Below are 16,032 nucleotides of genomic sequence, written 5' to 3'. Positions count from 1 at the left end.
ATTGTTTTGTCATTAACCACTATGCTTTAATGATGTTTAATTATGTTCAATTTGTAACAATGGAAAATACATTCTGCATATCAGATATTTATATTATGATTCATAAATAGAAAATTACACTTATGATGTATCAATGAAAATAATTTTATGGCTGGGGGTCACCACCACATGAGCAACTGTATAAAGGATCTCGGCATTAGAAAGGTTGAGAACCACTGCCCTTGCAGGACTATCTAGAATGGAAGAGAGGCAGTTCTACAGAAGAAGGGGAATCTGTTACCCACAAAGGGGAAAAGGATATAATGAGTGAAAATCACCAGATATCGCCTACAGAGATTGTCTGAGAAAGCAAAAGAGCTGAATACTCAAGAAAACACCTGCTCAGATGCTACCATTTTGCCCAAGTCATTTTTGCCAACAGCTGCCATCAAATTGATTCTGACACATGGTGACTTTATAATCCCATCATATTTTCAATGACTGATTTTTTAGCAGTAGGCCTCCAGGCCTTTTGCTGAAATGCTGCTGGGTGGACTAGAACCATTAATCTTTCAGTTCACAGCTGAATGCATTAAGTATCAGTACTACCCTGGGACTCCAGCCAAAACCAGGAGAAGAGCCCAATTTCTAAATGCTGGAGGCCTTTGTCATTCAAAACTCTCACTTGTTTGCCTAAATAATTCCTACTATTAAATATGAAAATTTGTTCTTCCTTTCCTCCATTTTATGTAGGGTTCTTAAAAAATAAAATCTTTGATGATCCAAAAAAAAAAAAAAAAGAATGGCAACTTTAGAGCACCAATATGCATTTCCTTAGGAGCTTAAGGTTTTCAGGAGGGTGATTGGGCTCAATGCAACCTCAGGGATGTGTGTTCTCACTCTGTCCACCCTCTCCAGAACCACCTTCCTCTCACCCTCCTGGGTTTTAGAACTGCCAAGTAGGGATTAAGTGACAAGCTACTAAGACAAAGCCTGAGACTGTCCTCTAGACAGAATCTGGGAGGAGAGGTCGGAGATCCAGTCTTGGCTATAGGGTCTTGAATTTTAACACACAACCCCCTTGAAAAACTCTTCTTGATGGCAGTTTACCATAAAATACACAGAATTTGACCTTACAATTGAGTGGTCATTTAAAGAAGATCTCTAGCTTCCAATCTCAAATATACATTTAATTCAATGCTCTGCAAAGGTGTTTTAGCCGCTTTTAGTGCAATGCCTGCCTATACTTTATTGCAATGTCTTTCTCAATACCTCATCTCTCCAGAGCATTCGTGCATTGTAAGTAACTTCTGTTTGCTGCTTAAGCTATTTATTAATCACATTCTTTCCTATTCATGCCTAACCAGGAGAAATGACAGTTTTAGACATTTCTCAGTTACCTACTGTAAATTGGCCCAATTACTGTGTGATCTTACAGACAATTCCTTGGGTGCCTCACCCACTCCAGCACTGTAATTGGTTTGCCATAAAGGAAGAGAGAAAGGCTGGGGCTTAATGCTGCGCTGTGGGATTTTGTTGGAGCTTTGGTTTTCTCTGAAATGGTTAAATAAATGTTAGGTGCACATCATTGTTGCAGCAATCACAGTTAATGAACACATAAATGCTCCCCACAATTTTAGTGCGAATATCCCATTCTAACATTTACAAACCTGGAAATGGAGGCTTTCCCCCTGCTTTTTCACTGGCTTCCCACGCAGCTAGGCAATGGATGCAAAAACCTAAATTGGGTTCAGTAACCATTCAATGAAGACTGGGAATATCGCCCTCACAATCACAACTCATGAACATCATTTATTATTTTTCTTTCTATATTTTCCCCCAGAGGCTAGATGTTTGCTCAATATCCCTGCCTCCTTCGTGAAAAGAAGTGCTGTTTGAAAGGTTGATAGCCCGCAGCATTGAAAGACCAGAGTGCCCTTGTGAGGTTCAGGAGACTGGCTTCAGGGACATGGGGATGGAGTCCAGAGGGGAGTGTGTGGATGGGCCCTTCATCAAGATGGCAAGTCCTTAGGTGGTATTCTAGGGGCATCTTGATCACCCACGATGACAGGAACCGGGACCCTATCCTCTGTGACTTTATGGTCTAGATTTCATGACAGTGGGGTACCTTTGGGAAAGCAAATTAGAAGCCAGCAATGCTACAGTAGGAGTTAGTGAGGCCTTTTGTTTGCCTCATTAACATTCTCAACTTCCTTCCAGACTCAGTTCATGTTGTTTGTTCACCACAAAATTGTTTTTGAACTTCAAGTCTGTATGATTGATCAGTTCTAAGATTTCAGCACCGTGTGTTGCCTGGCACCTATGGCACTGAATGAAAATGCTTTGCTTATGTCAGATTCTTTATCCAGGGCAGGGGCTCGACCTTATTAATCTACATTCCTTGTACACAGTACAGGAACTAGCGGTGTGGGTACTTTATGCATGATCATGGAAGTTGATGTGTGGTTGTGGCTTGCTATTTAGAGGATCCTCCTCAGTAGAAGCACACAAGATATTCATGATCACAGACCACATGAGTCAGAGAGTGAGAGTGGTTTTTTTAAGCAGTGTATTCCTTCTGGTTCATTGACACAGAATGGGAAAGAGAGGAAGGGTGCACCATTTGGGAATATGAGTGCAGCCGGGTGTGATAGACCTAGATTGGTACCACAGTACCAGTACAGTTGTGTAGTGGGCACACAGATGGTAAAGATGGCATCCTGGAAGCAGCAACAAAGAAGCAGACTGGTGGGAAGGAGCCTAACAAAGCCTCCTCTTTTTTGCAACCAGGGGACTGTGGTCAATAGGGTATGTTCTGAGACATGACCAACCCCCTCTAAATCTGTGAACTTTTATTGCCTCCCCAAGTTATTGGGGGAGATCACTTTGTCTCCAATATTAGAATGGGACCTTCGGGGGATGGCCTCAATCATTGCTTCCTTTATGAGATCACGCAATGGCATGGCCATTATAATGAATGTTGAGGGTTTAGCTGACCTTCTAAGGTCCAGACATCAAAGATAGAATTTCAAGTCGTCTCCTCAAAGCTGCCATTGTATTTGGCCTCATCTATTAAATGTACTGAATAATCCTTCACTGCCCTGTATTTAGTTATGCATCGTGGAAATGTTTAAATAACAACTTATACTTTTAAAAATTTGCTTGAAGTCTTCTATCATTTCCAATGGAAATCCCAGGCAGTTAAACCTACATTAAAGTAGAAAATAAAAAGTACCTAAACTGTACCCAACCAATGTAATGGAAATATTTTTAAAAACCCAGAAAGAAGCATATGCATAATATTTTATTAAATTGAAGACATATACATAAATTCCTCTGTAGGACCAAAGTATATTAAAGTATATTAGTAATAGATAGATCATAAAACTCTGTTACTGATGAGTCATAAAAGACAGTACAAACCAAGTAAATATTGAATATTGCTATTTGAAAGGAAATGATTCAAAGTGAGAAAAAAATGACATTTACTCTATAGTTGCAACTGGGAGAATGACAATGATATTCTAGAGCCAAAGACATCACTGTGGGCAGTTTTTGATGTAGTGGAAGCAGTAGCATGCCATGGTCTGAAGTGCTCCAGCAGAGGACAGATTACTGCCTGACTTTAGAGAGGCTGGCACGGGGTATCTGAAAGACTCCCCAGCACTAAAACATTAGGGCAACAATTTGGGGGGGGGGGTATGGTTTGTGATGGAAGTGACCTTTGTGGACTGACTTCTCAGGGTACTTTTTCCCCTGCCCAATGCACTCTATGTAAGTTATTCTTGTAGTTGTCTGGTATGGTTTGTACTAAAAATACAAGAGAATAGAATGATGAATTGCAATTGGAAAAGGGGACTTGACTCCTCCTAAAAGTGCTTTTTCCAGAAGAGCGTGTGAATTAGGAAATGGAGCTGGGATACCTATTAATTACCTGGTTCTGTCATAGATTCATGTTTACCATGGGTTTTCCTATTAAAGTCCAGATATGTAAGATAAGGATCCAATTTATTTGGGTAGATCCTACATGGAAATCCTATTTTTCCATCATCTTTATCAACCTCCCTGGAGGTGCTGTTGCTCAGGGCAGGCATGAGGAAATGAGAGGATGGTGTTGAGATGTAAGAAAGGAAGAACTGAAAAAGAGTGGCTATGTCTTGGTCTCCTTCCACCATGAATGTGGCTTAGGGGACAGGTCTGGGTGACTCAGACAGAAATAGAGCATACAATAGAACAAAGCTTTTCTAGGGCAGAAGGAAGGAGAACCAGAATACTAGTGAGTATATTCTTATGAAGCAGAACATACTTCCCAAACACAGGTGTCCATACCAAACCAAAACCCAAACCTACTGCCATTGAGTTGAGTCTGACTTATGGTGGCCCTACCAGGCAGTGTAGAACTGCCACTGTGTGTTCCTGAGCAGAGCGTGTCATCTTTCATCCTCAGCGTAGCTGATACTTTCACACTGTTGACCTTGCAGTCAGTAGTCCAATAAGTAAGTCACTGTAGCATCTGGGCTCCCTGGTGTTTACAGAGTAACATATAGATGAAAATATTTCATTTATTTGAGAATGCACTCACCCTTCCTTTACCCGTTCTACCGCGCCTCTAAAGCAGAAACACAGTTGTGCTAGTTGAGAGGCTTCCGGCTGAACAAAATGATGTCTCAAGCAGTCCCTGGTGTTGTTGGTGGCTCTTCCACTTCCCTGGGCTTGAGAAGAGGAAGGGCTGATAACAATGGGGTGTGGTCTGTTTTTCTACCCAACTCAACTGAGTTTGCCTTGACAATTGGTTGCAGCCTCCCACAAGGTTTTTGGAAGGGTCCTGAAGGAAGCGCATCTCTCCCTCGGCGGAGAGTGTCATCTGTCTCTCTCTCATTGCAAAGAGTGATTGCAGCCTCCCAGCAGGTGACAAGCTCCTGTCAGCCTGGTGGGGAGAGCTGTGGAAGCCCAGGCCTTATTAAACAGAACCCATAACAGATTGAAGGGCTGCAGAGACTTGCTAAAGGGTTTGGCAAAGACACAAGTTCTTTTGCCAAGTAAAGTCTGGAAAAGATAAGTCTCAAACCCATTAGAAAACAGCTTTATACTGAAGGCCTGCCTGCTTTACAGATTCTAAAAAGGATCAAGCTACTGACGTGGGTTTTTCAGCCATCCCAGGCATGTTTGTTTGGGGGAAATCAAATCCGAATGGGAGTTTCAATAAAATGGAGGAAAGGTGAGTTTGAGTTGTTTGGGACAAACTGTAAGCAGTTATGATTTCACTGATTTGTCAATTACAGAAGAACCCAAGGAGCCAGTCATGTAGTATCTTGTCCCCTGGAGAGGGCAGACTATTTCTTTCAATCTGTAGCTGTTTCAATGGAGTCATTGCCTTTTCACATAGTAACTTGCATGTCCCCACTTTTCCCATGAGTGTGACACCTACCCTTGGCTGTACCCTGGGCCGGATCTTTGTATTGCACTCAATCACATTTTAGGCATTGCTGTCTGTGACCCAAGGGGACCACTTGTGCCTTGACAGAAATTCTGTGCGTTCATCTACTTGTTCACTCAAAAATTATTTTGACTTCCCACTATATATCAGACATCATGGTATCTAAATACCAAAGTCTGCCGTTTTATCTCCTCAAAGCAAGCTTAAAGTATCTATTGATATCTATTTGTTTGAAAGCCATGGGGTATTCAACTCTTGCTTCTGTTTCACACCTGACAGAAGTGAACAACAATTATCTTTATGGTATAGTAGCTGAGTTATGCAAGCTTTATTTTTGTCCTTGCTGTTAATGACAATCCAAAAGAGTTGTCTCAAACTGGACCCCATAAATAAAGTCTGCTTTATCCCAAGTTCAGTCACACCATAATCCTTAAGGAAACTCTGGAAATTTGTATTGCCACACATCTATGAATTGATCCCCAGCAGATGACAAGTTTCATGAAGGCTGTTCTTATACACCGTGTTGCTAGTTGCTATTGAGTTGGCTCTGAATTATGACAACCGTATGTAGAATATAACACAATAAAATGTTGCATGGTCTTGTACCATCTAGTTGATCTTGGATATGTATTAAACTATTATTGAAGGTATTAGATAAATCCAATTTATTATGGCATTTCTTCATTTTCATTGACCCTCTACTTTAACAGTGTAATGTTATTCTTTCTTGATCACGCATCCAAAGTAAATGAGAAGAATTTTCATTATCCTCAATTCCAAGGAGTATTATTGTTGTATGCTTTCTAAAACTGGTTTGTTTGCTCTTCTGAGAGTTTCATGGTCACATTCTCGGCCATCTCAATAATTCACATAAATCAGTTTTTTTGCTTCCTAAATTTATTGTCCAGTTTTTAATTGCATAGAATATAATGCCAAAGACCATGGTTTATTGCAGGATCACTTTAGTCACCAAAGAGGAATCCTTGCTTCTTAAACCTTTAAAGAGCACCCTTTCAGTACTTCCCTATATGAATTGTGGTAGTTACATAATTTCATGTCAACTCAATAAATCAGTGTAGGATGGAGTCTAGTCTGTCAATCCGCTCACAGCCTGATGATCCCTTCTTGTGAGCATGGTCTTCTCATGAGGATTCTGGAAACTTACTGGAAGTGGGCCTCATGCTCCTTCTCTGCCTTTGTCTTCCTGTTGATAAGCCATGTGGAGACTCTCTGAACCCAGTGAGAGCTCCTTTCTATCTATCTATCTATCTATCTATCTATCTATCTATCTATCTATCTATCTATCTATCTATCATCTATCTGTATCACCTTCCTGTTGGTGAGCCACATGGCTGAGACCTGACAGAGCATTGTGATGCTTCTACTACCATTGGCTCCACAAGTCTGTAACCATCTGCCTGTGATATTGCTACATTCTCATCATCCCATGTAGCTGGGTAAGTGAAGAGAGGAGTTTATGGACTAGTATCAGACATGTGGACTTGATTTGGACTGGACAGGGATGTTTCCTTAATATCCAACAATTCCTTGATATAAAGCTCTTTCTTACACATGAATGTCACTGCATTGGTTTCTCTAGTCAACCCACCTAACACATTTGTATTTATCATGTTATACTGTAGCTTTCATTTAAACAAATGAACAAACAAACAAAACCTTATTTGACATGAAGCTCTATGAAGGCTGTGGTGTCTCTCTGGTTCACTGCTGTGTCCCCAAAACTTGCAGACAGGTTAGGATGTCTGGTGGTGAAAACCAAAAACATATTTTCTGATTAAAAAATATTTATTTCTTTGTATCTTCTATTCAGGTCTAGCAAATGTAAAGCAGAATGCTAAAAGGACATTCATACAGTCTTCCTTAATTCCCTGATAGTTTATGAACTCAGTCCAAGGGAAAAAGTCAATTTAGATCCATTGACTATATATCTTTGACAACTAGCCAGGATGAGATGTAATTTTCAGGAACTAATCTTACTTAGAAGGACAGTGGGACAGAAAATAAATACATCTTAGAAATGTGGGTTTTTTTGTGGCTCAGCAAATAACAATCCAAAGGCTTTAAAATTTCAGTAAAATAACTCCATTTCCCAGAAAGTTAGAGTCATTAATCAAGTTCTAAACTAAAATCCAAATTTATTTGCTGTTTATTTTGTATTTTCCACACTTCTCATTAAGATGGTAGTAGATTTAGTAGGCTGCAAAGAGATAATAAAAATACAAAACAACAGTTTGTTCTAATAAAATTTTGCTTCGACTGTGGTTTAGTCTAAAAGGGAACTGCATCATCAGGCCTGTGGAAAGTAGAAATGCATGGAAGACGGCTGACTTTGCTGGTAACAAATTTTCCTGGTCTTAAGAAGTCATAAGCAATACACTGTAGACAATTTTGTCTATAAATACTGACTAGTGAGAAGGAACATATACAGTACATACATTCTAATGGAGGATTCACTGACAATTTTGATTGCTTGAAAATGTCACTGAATTTGGGAAAGAAAGAAAAATTATGGGACTCAAGGAAAATATTTTGAACAATACTGCATTTATCTAATGGTTATTTAGAAACTTTCTCTGTTTCTATTATGTACAAGGCCAGACAATGCTCTTTAGTACCATGAAATGGAAGTTACTGTGCCATTTTTTGCTGAGAATTTTGGGCGAAGTGCAGAGAAGCACAGAGGAAGGAGGGGGGCTCGGTCAAAGATGAGGGAGGTGGGCTCATGTGACAACTGACTGAAATATTCAATACTGAGGGGACACAACCAGATAAGAAGAAGGGGCAAAACATCTTTTTAAGTAAAGACAAAATTGTGTGGAGAAATGAAGGCATGGATGAGCTGATGCTGATACAATACAATGAACAGTTTGTTCTTGATTTGTGTGGCATCTTTTTCTGATGTTAAGCCATCCTTGGATTTTTTTAAATACTTTATTAGGGACTCATACAACTCTTATCACAATCCATACATACATCAATTATGTAAAGCATATCTGTACATTCTTTGCCCTCATCATTTTCAAAGTATTTGCTCTCCACTTAAGCCTTTGCATCAGGTCCTCTTTTTATCCCTCCCTCCCTGCTCCCCCCCTCTCTCATGAGCCCTTGATAATTTATAAGTTATTATTTTGTCATATCTTTCTCTGTCTGATGTCTCCCTTTACACCCTTTTCTGTTGTCCATCCCCCAGGGAGGAAGTCACTTGTAGATCCTTGTAATTGGTTCCCTCTTTCCAACCCACTCTCCCCCTACCCTCCCAGTATTGCCACTCACACCCCTGGTCCTGAAGGTATCATCCACCCTGTATTCCCTGTGCCTCCAGCTCCTATCTGCACCAGTGTACATCCTCTGCTCTATCGAGACTTGCAAGGTAGAATTCTACCATCCTGCGATTTTTATAATAAGCTTCCATTTATAATCTACAGGATCTTTGTTGGCTCATGTAGTTTCATGGCTAGCTCTCGATGACGTGCTGGCAATTGGAGTTCCCTCAGAGGTGTCCAAAAGAAAGACCTGGTCATTGAAACCAGTCCTTGAAAACTGTATGGATGGCAGCTCACTCTGACACCCATGGGTGTCAACTGTATGACAACTGGCCTCCGTTAATGAGTTAACTAAAGTCTGTCTTTTGTCTTGGCTTCATTCTTGGTGTTGCATCTTTTCTCTTGTCTAGTCTGATATCAGATCTAGTTAATACCTTAAATCTCTATGTACGGTGATACTGTCAGGTAAGCATTAAACTGCTAACCATACTGCTGATGCTTTGAATCCACCAGCCACTCTGAGCGAGAAAACTTCATTGATCTGTGCACATAAAGATTTTACAGAATCCCCAAAAATCCTACATAAATTCACCATGAGTCATAGTCGACTGGATGGTAAGGGTTTGGGGTAAGAAACACACCTCTCCCTTTACCCTGGTGTCTGGTTCAACTCCTGAGATTTTCTGGATGTTCCATAATCAGGTCTTGAAATAACGAATGCTTCACATATATAATGCTTCGCATATATAATGCTTCACAGTTCTTACTGGCTGGTGCTTCACTGTCTGTAGCTTTCATCAATAAATCACATTGTGCTGTAATACAATATGCGGTAGGAAGACCAAGTAATGAAGCCATGTTGTCAAGTGAAGTGACAAAGCTACTCATTCACTTCACCATCACCAGGCCCCTGAGCAAAGGTCCTTGTCTGAGCCTGGACTGAGATCAGAAGGCGTGGCGTCAATTCTTTCCCGGAGCATCAGGCGAGAGCAGCACCGGTGATTGAGCTGTTTAATAATTGCACTTAAAGATTGTTTTCAGTCATATGGTCTGAACTAGTAGTGAATCTATTGAGTATAGAAAATTTCTTAGTTGCTCATAGTGCTTGTAGACTATAACCGAGTGAAAAAAGCGGAATAGATATTTCTCCATCCTGGAGTACCCCCATCTTTGCCAATCGCCTAGTATTCGAATCCATTGCAAACTATCTGATCAATCCTTCATGTCAGGTTAAATACACAGTCACAATTCCTGAACACAGCTATAGTGATAGTTTTACTGGGAAATCTGGATGTGAGATGAGCCACACTCAATAAACATTCCACAGAAAACGCTCAATCGTTATTATGATTCCATGATTTGTTTTCTTCGAATGACATTCATCCACAGTCAAATTATTTTAAGGTAGTCATTGATGGCAAAACAGGCTCAGATGATGCATGTATTCTTTTCAAACATAATGATTGAATTGGGTTCATTCCAAGTATCACAGAGGCATCTACACATTGTGTCTATAGTGTCTTTGGGTGGCCCAAATGCTTTGCCCTTGGCAACTCATTTGACCATATGAATCCGCCTCCTAGTGCCACAAGCCTGATGATCTGCTTCCATAAAAATTATGGTCAAAAGGCCCTTATAGAGCAATTCTACTCTGTAACACATTGGGTTACAATGAATTAGAATCAACTGGACATCAACAGGTTTTGGCTTGGGTACTCATTTGTATTTCTTTAAAACAGAGAGCAGAGCACACTGAAAAACAATGTTGTTCCCAACCCCAGAACTACTTCTGGATTTGGTTATAAAATATTAATGATTTAAAACAATAGGGCAAGGATCTGGTCAAAGGGCCCCCCATAGAGGCACTTCCATAAAACATGAAGCTTTAATGCTATAGCTGCAAAAGTCTTAGTACCTCATCAGCTCTCAATTTGTTTCTTTAAGGGATCATTTCTATTTCTACAGAAGGAGTCTTGCTTGTACTGTGGTTAAATGCTTGGCTGTGAAACAAAAGAACAGTCATTTGAACCCGCCACATGCCCTGTCAAAGAACGGACCTGGCTGTTTCTGCCCACACAGTTTACAGCTCAGAAAACCCTCCGCAGAGTTCTGGTCTTTCACCTAGAGCAGTGGTTCTAAACCTGTAGGTCAAGACCCTTTTGCGGGGGGTGGGGGGGTGGGGTGGGGAGGGGGACGTCAAACAACCCATTCACATAGGTCACCCAATTTGTAACAGTAGCAAAATTACAGTGATGAAGTAGCAACGAAAATAAATTTATGGTTGGGGGTCACCACAACATGAGGACCTGCATTAAAGGGTGGTGGCATTAGGAGGGTTGAGAACCACTGATCTAGTGTCACTGAGTCAGAATCCACTGGATAGCAATCAGTTTCTTTGGTTTTTCTTTTATCATATGCCTCCATGCCTTCTTTGTATGCAGTGGTACCAACTGTCAGACCACCACTAACTGACTGGTCACGGTGTTTACCCAGAACTCAGGACTTCTGAAATTTGCACCCAGCACCACCCACACTAGATGCCACTCTAACTCAAGAACTGCCTCTCAGAAAAGGAGCATCAGGTTTTGTCCACTGATGCTTCTCTTTAATAGAATGACTCGATATTAATCTTCCAAATCTCAAAACACTGACTTTATTCCTTAGCAGGTTCTTCGTTAGTTCTGCCCCCCCTCACTTGGGCACAGTCTAGACGCTGTGCAACCTTGTCAATGAACTTGTGCATGGTCTCCTCCTCTGACCTCTGATCCTCTGTCTGTTCCTTAAGAGAACCCTGTAATGATCCAATACTGGGGGAGAGTGAGAGTGGGTTGTCCTATCTGGCGTCTCTTTGTAGAATGGATCATAGGATACAACATGAGTGGATGCTCTTAGGCAAGGTTCAGCAGGCAGTAGGGAGTTAATAAACATTTCTTAAATTAATGTGAGGAATGGGCTGGATGGTAAGTCAAGGGTATTTTTCCTTGTGGTCTGCTGTCTCTCTTTTCTGGTAACCTCCCCACAATGTTTCCTATTACCCCACCTTAAGAGTCTTTGTGTTTTTCTTTTTCCAAACTTGCTCTCTGAAAAGAACTGAAATTCACCCTTTCTGCAATGAATAGTTCTCCTTTTCAAGTAGACTCGCAGGATGGCCAGAGATTAAGTCCGTATAAAAAGAGGAAGTTCTGCTGACAGGATGGTTGATATTGGTCAGTGAAGAACGTGGGTAAAGGGGAAAGCATCATATAGATTTACCCTTTATGGGTCAGCTGCTTAGAAATTGCTTCCCTGGGGAGGGGGGGGGTAGAAAGTTCTCTAGCCAGGACTGCGGTGTGGGGCTTAGGGATGCTTTAAGATGCTGTGGCAGTGCACGTGTAAGCTGTGCTTTCGGCTCAGCTCTGGGCATAGCAGGATCCCTTTCCTTGAAGAGCCAACTGAATTAATTGGGAAAAGGAGAGAGCCCCAGTGACTTGTGCTCTGACAAGCCCTTGGTCTCTTTGAGCTCTGGTGACAGGCAGCCAGACTTCAAAGGCCCTCCTGGTGCCCTCCTCCTTTTACCCTGCCTGTCAAGAGAGTCTGCTGAGCAGTGAATGTTGGGGCTGCTGGGAGGGTGACCAGGGAGCAGGTCTCTCTGACATCTGCCCTTCCCTCACTGCCAACAGCCAACTCAAGACTGTCTCTGTACCCTGCTGCCACAGCCCTCCAGCCTCTCACACCAGGGAGACAGCTCTGCCTCTAAATTTAGCAGGAGGAGACCAGGGAGGGCTCAGGGTCTGGACATGCGGGCTGAAGGTGGGAGCAGAACAAAGGGGACCTTGGACATGGGGCGGGGTGGGGGACATTGCGGAAGAGAAGCATGGACGAAAGGAGAGATTGGCAGACTGTAGAGCTGTTACAGTGTGAGAGGAACATTTTTCATTAGTTTGCAAAATTGTGAGGATAAGTTCAAAAAGTATTTTTATAAAAATCTCAGCAACTTTTATTAAAAATAACCAAATATGAAGTGATTGTTCTCCATTGTATCCTCTATCTTGATCTATACACTTCTAAAGCCTTGGTTCCCTCTCGCTAACCCTTCTCTACACCACTCTACATGCTTTGATTCGCACCACGTGGCAACAGAAGTTTTGGAATCTTTGAGGGAGGTAGATCATGGTCCTTTTAAACATTCTTTGAGTTTGGGGGACTAAAAGTTTGCAGGGACAAAATCAGGGCTATAAGATGGATTGGATTAAAAAAATTCTTGAGTAATGAACAGGTGAATTGTGTTGGAAAACAATTCCAGCACACACATTCCTGACAGGTTTTCTCATTGTGGAAGTTTCCCATTTTCTTAAAAATTTATCTGTAGTCAACTGGACAGCCCCTTACAGAAGGGTCACAGGGAGGAGATGAGCCAGTCAGGGTGCAGTGTAGCAACAATGAAACATACAACTTTCCTCTAGTTCTAAATGTTCCCCCTGCCCCCTACTATCATGATCCCAATTCTACCTTACAAATCTGGCTAGACCAGAGGATGTACACTGGTACAGACAGGAACTGGAAACACAGGGAATCCAGGACAGATGATCCCTTCAGAGCCAGTGCTGAGAGTGGCGATATAGGGAGGGTGAGGTGGAAAGGGGGAACCAATTCGAAGGATCTACATATAAACTCCTCCCTGGGGGATGGACAGCAGAAAAAGTGGGTGAAGGGAAACCTTGGACAGTGTAAGATATGATGAAATAATAATAATTTATAAATTATCAAGGGTACATGAGGGAAGAGGGGCAAGCAAGGAGGGAAGGGGAAAATGAGTAGTTGATGCCAAGGGCTCAAGTAGAAAGCAAATGTTTTGAGAATGATGAGGGCAACAAATTTATAAATGTGCTCGACACAATGGATGGATGTATGTATGGATTGTGAAAAGAGTTGTATAAGCCCCCAATAAAATGATTAAATAATAAAAAAAATTATTTGCAATAAACTGCATGATCATCCTGTAGCCCTTCAAGGAACTCTATCAAGGTTAACTTTTGGGCCAGCACCAATCCCAACTATATGGACCCCCTCCACCCCCACCCCAGAAAAATGTGCTTCAAAGGACAGCACTGAAGCTACAGCTTGGGGAGAGGGGTACATCTGATCGGAGGAAATGGGAGCAAAAGAAGAGGGAAGGAGAGTGAATGGAAGACATCCTGTCCTACCAAGCCCTGAGGACCATGTTCTTGTTCAGAGCAGACAATGTACAGAGAGGACCATAGGGCCAGCCCTACACTGAGACACAATATCCCTCACTGAACCATAGCACTATGGGGTCAACACTGGAGACACAGTGCGGGAATTGTGCCTGATCTGACCCCATTGCACTGGGGCAAGCACTAAGGGCAGGCAACAGCAGCAAGGGGAGCAAAACAATAAAGTTCCTGGGAAATACCAAAGATAGACTCTGAGGACAGAGTGTGGCACCCCATCAGACTCAACTGGAAAACACTCCTAAAGGTAAAAAAAAAAAAAGAGACCTGGAACTATTTATAAGCTTTTCCTTTTTTTGTTATTGGCTTTCTTTTTGTTGTTATTTTGTCATTTTTGTTGTTGGAGGTGGTTTTGTCTTCTTTTGTTTGACTTTACCTGTTTTTTATGCTTATTAATGTCTGTGCATGATTATCTAGATAAGATAGAGGGGGTTAAAAAATTTGGAGAAGAAAACAACACGACTGACGGTTCCGTGGGACACGGGAGAAGGGGTGGTGGGAGAAAGGAAGCAGGGTTCACCAACCCAGGGACAAGGGAACAACAAGTGAACTAAAATTGATGGCGATAAGGACATAGGATACCTAGTGGGACTTAATCAAGAGCAATATAACCAAGAAGAATTACTGAAAGTGGATTGGTGACTGAACATGATAGTGGGACAAAAGGAGAGTACAAGGAAATAGAGGAACGAATAGGAGGCAAAGAACATTTATAGAGGTCTAAATATAGGCTTATACATATGTAAATATATTTATATATAACTATGGGGAAATAGATATATGTACTTATATTTATATGTTAAGTATTAAGGTAGTAGATAGACATTGGGTCTCAACTCAAGTACTTCCTCAGCTCAGGAACACTTTGTTCTAATAATCTGGTATTCTGTGATGCTTACCTTCACGAAAAGGTCACTGAAGACAAAATGGTTGCATAAGAAAATGTGGTGAAGAAAGCTGATAGTGTCTGGCTATCAAAATATATAGCTTCTGGGGTCCTGAAAGCTTGAAGATAAACAAGCAGCCATCTAGATGAGAAGCAACAAAGCCCATATGGAAGAAGTACATCAGCCTGTGTGATCATGAGGTGTTGATGGGATCAGGAATCAGGCATCAAAGACCCAGAGCAATAATCATACCAATGGGAAGGGGGGGGGGCGCAGAGTAGAGGCACAAAGCCTATCAGTAGACAGTTGGACATCCCCTTACAGAAGGGTCACAAGAAGAGATGAGCCATTCAGGGCATAGTATAGCACCAAGGAAACACACAACTTTCCTCTAGTTCTTTAATGCCTTCCCTGCTCCACACTATCATGACCCCAATTCTGCCCTAAACAACTGACTAGACCAGAGCATGTACACTGCTACAGATAAGAGCCCACAACACAGGAAATCTAGGACAGATAAACTCCTTAGGACCAATAATAAGAGTAGTAATACCAGGAGGGGAAGGGGAAGGTGAGGGACAAAGGGGTAACCAATCACAAGGATCTACATATAATTCTCTCCTTGGGGGCTGGACAATAGAAAAGTGGGTGAAGGGAGACAATAGATGATGTAAGATATGAAAATACTAATTTATAATTTATCAAGGGTCCATGAGAAAATTGGGTTGGAAAGGGAGGGAAAAATGAGCTGATATCAAGGGCCCAAGTAGAAATAAAATGCTTTGAAAATGATGATGGCAACATATACACAGATGTGCTTGACACAATGGATGCATGTATGGACTGTGATTAGAGCTGTAAGAACCCCCAATAAAAGTATTTAATACAAAAAAGATGAACATTTAACAACTGATCCCAACCCCAACCCCAAAAAGGTTATGGTAATAACCTTCCAAACTCACTTGTCGGCTTTGAATTGAATGGATCCAGCAGATTACATCGGAAACCACTTTTTTAACTTGACCTTGTTCTCTGGATCTAGCGGGGTCTTCACCGGTGCTTTCCATACCAATCGAGTCCAAAGGTTACTGGGGCTAAGATATTTGTTTACATTGAAAACACAGAACTACGTGAGACTCTCATTATCTCATAAATAGCAATTCTGTGGTTCTCTTCTACCAGTTTCTGCACTGAGCCAGAGATGCCCAGGTTGA

Source organism: Tenrec ecaudatus, chromosome 8 (genome assembly GCF_050624435.1).
Source record: "Tenrec ecaudatus isolate mTenEca1 chromosome 8, mTenEca1.hap1, whole genome shotgun sequence".
Taxonomy (NCBI): domain Eukaryota; kingdom Metazoa; phylum Chordata; class Mammalia; order Afrosoricida; family Tenrecidae; genus Tenrec; species Tenrec ecaudatus.
This window is presented reverse-complemented; position numbering follows the sequence as displayed.